The 6,169-nt window shown below is 37.6% G+C and overlaps 1 pseudogene; it reads left to right on the top strand.

The window, feature by feature from the left end:
- Window positions 1-4,974: 4,974 nt before the first annotated feature.
- On the top strand, window positions 4,975-5,495 carry LOC144254011 (large ribosomal subunit protein eL43 pseudogene; annotated as a pseudogene).
- Window positions 5,496-6,169: the final 674 nt, after the last annotated feature.

Raw genomic sequence — 6,169 nt, 5'->3', positions numbered from 1 at the left:
ACTGATAATCAAGAAGCAAGAATCTTGAATTTGTATGTTTATTGAAATTTGGCAATTGAAACCTGGATTGAGAAGATAAAAGCCTGCTTACAAAACTGTCAACAAGTTTGTTTGACAGTATTGAATCTACGTTTAGGGCATATTGCTCCATTGAACTGAACGTTCTAAAGAGGCTATCTCTAATGCAAGTATTGAACTGACCCCTCATCTGAATATGTGTTTGATATGGAACCCCCCAAACTTAAATTTTTAGTACAAAGAGGTTCAAAATGTAAGAGGCTATCTATATAGTTAAAGTAAGTGTTTTAACTGTGTGACAGATATTATTGAGAGAAATAGAAGTTTGTTTTAGAAGTTTGGCTTAATATTTCCCTATCCTAAAAATGTCACTTATTTTTGAGGGTAAGAGTATGTGAAAAAAATAAAAATAAAAAAGAGAATGTGTGTTTTGCAGGCTTACTGACAGGAGGTTGGGAGCCAACATCCAAGAAGCTAAAGAAGCTGTTTTCTTTAGCGTCACAGCACATGGCAATGAGATCCATGAAATACTTGGCAGCTTCAAAGCATAGTTTCAATTTATATCAGTATGTGCAAAAGATTCTTTGGAAGGACAAACACTAAAACTTATAATCAGGCTATCTCTAGGTAACAGAATTATGAGTGCTTATAATTTTTATTCTCAGGGCTGAGGATATAGCTCAGAGTTAGAATGATCCTGGGTCAATTCCCAGTACCCACCCCACCCCCCCAAAAAAACAGTCTTATTCTTTTGCCATTGTGTCTTTTCTAATTTTTCTGAGGTATAAATATATTAGTTGCATTATTTTTTAAATAATTAAAAATTATCCCATGACTGGGGGTAGAGCTCAGTGGTAGAATACTGGCCTAGTAAGCACAAGGGCCTGGATTTGATCCCCAGCACCACAACCACCAACAAATTATTCCAAAAGAGAGTGATAAAAGAGTATATTCTGCATTTCCCTTAAGTTCAACATCTGCTTCCTTTCTTCTTATATGATTGTTTTATAAATACAAACATGTGTAAACCATGTGTGGTAGTGCACATCTATAATCTCAGCTACTTGAGAAGGTGAGGCAGAAAGATCACAACTATATGAGACTTCTCTCAAAGTAAAAGTTTTAAAAGGACTGGAAATGTAGCTTATTGGCAAAACACTTACCTAGCATGTACAAAGCCCTGGGTTCAATTTCTGGGAACACACACATACATAAACACACACACACACACACACACACACACACAAAGTATAAATGTCCCATATATTTTGAAATATCATGAGTTCAAATAAAACTTCTTCTCATTACCCAGAGCAGCAGCATTTGGTGTACATGAATAATTTGGTAAACATTCTTTGATAATTACTACTGGGGCTTGTTTAATCTCTGCTTGGGGATAAAAAGACACAGCTGTAACTTGAGAACTTAATTCTGGGTAAATTGGTCTGCAGACCACCAAATTTGTTTGTTTGATCCTGTTTGCTACACAGATACCAACCTTTTGGGTTTTTGAAGTTCTGCAGAACAGACACAGAAAGAAAAAAAGAAAGCACCTGTATCTACTTTTTGCTCTGGAAAAAGAACACATATCCATAGATATTTAGCATTGAATCTTCTTATTAAAGTACGTAAAGGGTGGTCAGAAATCTAGATTCATATGGACAATTCCCAGATTTAGATACTGTGAGGACATTTTTCTTGAAAAATAGTTTACACTATAAATGAGTGAATTTATAAAATTTATTTCAATAAAGCTTTTTTTAAAAAAAAAATTAAGAGGGAGATAGGGATATAGCTCAGTCATAGAGCACTTGCCTAGCATGTACAAGGCCCTCAGCTCCATTTCCAGCACTGCAAAAAAAATAAAAATAAAAAAAGATAAAATAAAGGTAAGAGGATAGAACACAAGAATTACATGGTAGAATAAAGAAAGCATACTGGGCCCAGTGGCACACATCTGTAATCCCAGCTACTTGAGAGGCTGAGGCAGGAGGATCACAAACAAGTTCAAAGCCAGCCTGGACAACTTAATGAGACCTTATCTCAAAATAAAATTTTAAAAAGCACTGGTGGTAAAGCATGTAGAGGCCATGGGTTCAACCCCAATATCCCCCCCAACACACACACACACACAAACAAAAGAAGATGGGGAGGAGGACTAGAAGAAAGGAAACACACTTCTAGATATGTAAATACAGATTAAATTATAAGGGCAAGTTTTAAGATCTGTGAATGGTATATGGGGTAGGCAGCTTCCAAGATGACCCCAATGACTACTGCCTTCTGGAAGTCACACAGAATTCCCTCCAACATTATAGAATTATTTTCTGTGACCAGTAGAATGGAACAGAAGTAATAGTTTATCACTTCTAAGACTAAGTCATTAAGAATAATGTAGCTTCTGTTCCACTCCCTCTTCCCCCTTCTTTCTCAGGTAATTTTTTTTTTTTTAAAGAGAGAGTGAGAGAGGAGAGAGAGAGAATTTTTTTAATATTTATTTATTTTTTTTTTTAGTTCTCGGCGGACACAACATCTTTGTTGGTATGTGGTGCTGAGGATCGAACCCGGGCCGCACGCATGCCAGACGAGCGCGCTACCGCCTGAGCCACATCCCCAGCCCTTTCTCAGGTAATTTTCTCTGGGAAAAGCCAGCATCCCTCTGGAGAGCTCGTGTAGTGAGGAAATAAAGCCTCCTGTCATGAGATAATCCTGTGAGTGAAAATGGAAGAATGCTCAATTCAGTCTCAAGTCTTCAGATGACAGCAGCCCCATGTTATAGCTTAAATGCAAGTTCATGAGAGAATTTGCCAGAATCATCCAACCAAGCTCCTCCTAGGTTCCTGGCCATCAGAAGCTATGTGCAATAATAAATATTTGTAGTTTTAACTCTAAAGATGGGTAATTTGTTACACAATTATAATTAAGTAGTATGATAGATCCCAGACTTGAATAATATTACAGGTATTTTGAGAAAACAAAATTTATGAAATTCTATAAGACCTAATTTGCCTTGGACCCTCCCATTTATTAATCCCCTCCTTTCCAAAAGTTTTCAATATGTTTGACTGAAAGATTTTACTCTCCTGTGGAAACATGTTTCTAATTCGATAATGAAAGTTCGTGGAAAATTTATATTTAAGCTGATTATGATTTTTCTCTACAAATATTAAAGTCTTATTCTTAAACACTAGAAATACTTTTCTTATAAAGGTCTGGCACGGTGGTGTATGCCTGTAATCCCAGTGGCTCAGTAGGCTGGGGGCAAAAGGATTATGAGTTCAAAGCCAGCCTCAGCACCAGCGAGGCACCAAGCAACTCAGTGAGACTCTGTCTCTAAATAAAATACAAAACAGGGCTGGGGATGTGGCTCAGTGGTGAGTGCCCCAGAGTTCAATCCCTGGTACCCACCCCAAAAAAGAAATACTTTTTTTATAAGAAATTCATTGTATGAAAAACATAATTTTACATCTAAGAAAGTCCAGATGAGAGCAGTTGACACATTTTAAGACCTCTTTCCATCACAGTATTTTACTTTTTTATTTTTTTTAATGATTTTTATTATGATTTGATAACAGATAATTTTCCTTCTGAACAGCTTCTTCCTATGATTAAATGGCTTATGGAGTCAAGGAACATCAGCTTTTACCCCCAGTTGATTGTATCAAGGTGAACATCTACTAATCCTAAATAGCTGGAATAATGAGTGGGTGGAGTGGGATTAATTTCATTTTGCTATGAATGGCTGTATCTGTGACATGTACATTTGGATGATGCATATAACTGTTTTCATTCATTTAGTAGGAATCAGAGAAAGACTGTTGGGAGAGAGGGAGAAAATGAGTCAGGAGTGCAGAGAAGTCTCTCGACTTCTTCTTGACTCTTATGTACAAGAAGTCAAGAGAGTGTTTCCAGCTCTGTCCTTGTTTATAGATTCCCAAAGGTACTCCTGTGCTCCAACATAGTCTTCTTGTTTTGTTAAGCTAAAGGGGTGCATTGGTGCACACTTGGAATCTCAGCTTAAAAATGAGTTACGTTAAATACAAAAATAATGTAGTAATACATTCTAAAAAGGTTAATTAAGAAAATTGGGAAAGATTTAAGTATACAACTCTTTTTCGCAGCACTGGATACACTAAACATTCAACCACAAAATACTAATATATTCATTATAGAGCCAATACAAATCATGTTGTAGAGGAATGTTAGGGAAGAATTCCATGTTAGTGAGATCCTCTGCAACTTAATGAGATGCTATCTCAAAATAAAAAGGAATGGAGATGTGGCTCAATAGAAAATCCATAAATCCCAGGAAAGAAAGAGACAGAGAAAGAGAGAGGGAGGGAGAGGGAGGGAAGGAAGGAGAGAAGAAAGGAAGAGAGATATGTATATAATACATGTGAATGAAAAAGCAAGTTTGGGATGGTTCTGTGCTGTTGGAGATGTAGCTTAGTGGTAGAGCACTTACCTAGCATATGCAAGATCCTAGGTTCATGCCCAGCCCAGAAAAAAACAAAAACAAAACTCCCCAAGGAAGGTTCTATTCCTTTGTATTTAAATTATATATATAGGCATAACAATGATGACATCCTATAAACAAAAATGTCAACAGTGGTTCTTTCTGGATGGTGGAATTGTAAAAATTTTTATTTCCTCCTTAAAAACAAAAAAATCTCACCAGGCATGGTGGTACATTCATATTAAGAAAAAAGATAGACCTCCCATAGGCAGCTAAGAAAAGGGTCTTGAGGAAAAAAATTAGGAAAAGTGGATTAGGAAATCAAACTTATGACCCCAGCTATTTCTAGCCTCAAGGTCAATTCCTTAACAGCCCCTGACATAACCATCCCCAAAAGGTACTTCTCTTGCACCAAAAGACCTTCACCCCCCACTCTTACGCTGATTAAGGCTTAAAAATCATTTTTCTCTTCTTCGGTCTCGGACCTAAGTCGCGGCGACATGGGTAAACGCACTAAGAAAGTCGGAATCGTCGGTAAATATGGGACCGGCTATGGTGCCTCCCTCCGGAAAATGGTGAAGAAAATCGAAAGCAGCCAGCACGCCAAGTACACATGTTCCTTCTGTGGCAAAACCAAGATGAAAAGACGGGCTGTGGGGATCTGGCACTGTGGTTCCTGCATGAAAACAGTGGCTGGTGATGCCTGGACCTACAACACCACTTCTGCCATCACAGTCAAGTCTGCAATCAGAAGACTGAAGGAATTGAAAGACCAGTAGAAAGTTCTACCATATAGCAAAATTGTGGTTTGTTTGTTAATTGTATTAACTGGATGTTCTGATGTGAATTGTATTAATATTGCCCTTTCAAAAGATTTGTAAATTGAAGCCCTTCTAATTTGAATTGGAAAATTTTGCTAGATGGGTTATTGTAATTCAGGTCTTTTTTCTTCAGTAGTCAGATGATAATGGCAGGAAACTAAGTCTTATGGCTTAGTATATACTCAGCTTTTTTTGTTTTTTTAAAACACTGTTCAACTACTCTGAGATACATTGATATTGTACAAAATTTGTTTTAAAGGTAAAATATGCTAAAATACACAAAGGATATACATAAAAAAATAATTTTTCTCCTAGTTTGTTGAAAAAAGCAAAATAGAGAGTTGGTTGGCCCCCTTTCTAAATCCTATACCCACAATCATCTATAGGGACAGAGCAAGCCCATAAAAACCTAGACAACAGGCAGCTGTTGGCATCCTACTCTTGGGAACCCTCCTCCTTCTTCAGGAGCTCTGCTTCTGTCACTCTAATAAATTCTGTTTCTTTGACCTCAAAATTTTGTGTGCATGGTTTCATTCTTTGAATTTGTGAAACAAAGTACCCCCTTTCACCCTCCATGTTACACTATGATCATAGATACTCCAGGGGCTGAGGCAGGAAGATTGCAAGTTCCAGGTTGGCTTGGGAGGCCCTGTCTCAAATGAAATAATAGGGATTCACTGGGGATGCAGCTTAGTGCCAAAGCGCTAGCCAGGCATGTGTGAAGTTCTGCCATTTGACCCAGCTATTGCCCTTCTCGGACTATTCCCTGAAGACCTTAAAAGAGCGTACTACAGGGATACTGCCACATCAATGTTCATAGCAGCACAATTCACAATAGCTAGACTGTGGAACCAACCCAGATGCCCTTCAATAG

Source organism: Urocitellus parryii, chromosome 1 (assembly GCF_045843805.1).
Source record: "Urocitellus parryii isolate mUroPar1 chromosome 1, mUroPar1.hap1, whole genome shotgun sequence".
NCBI classification, from domain to species: domain Eukaryota; kingdom Metazoa; phylum Chordata; class Mammalia; order Rodentia; family Sciuridae; genus Urocitellus; species Urocitellus parryii.
The sequence above is the reverse complement of the archived record's forward strand: the minus strand, read 5'-3'. Positions and strand labels throughout refer to the sequence as shown.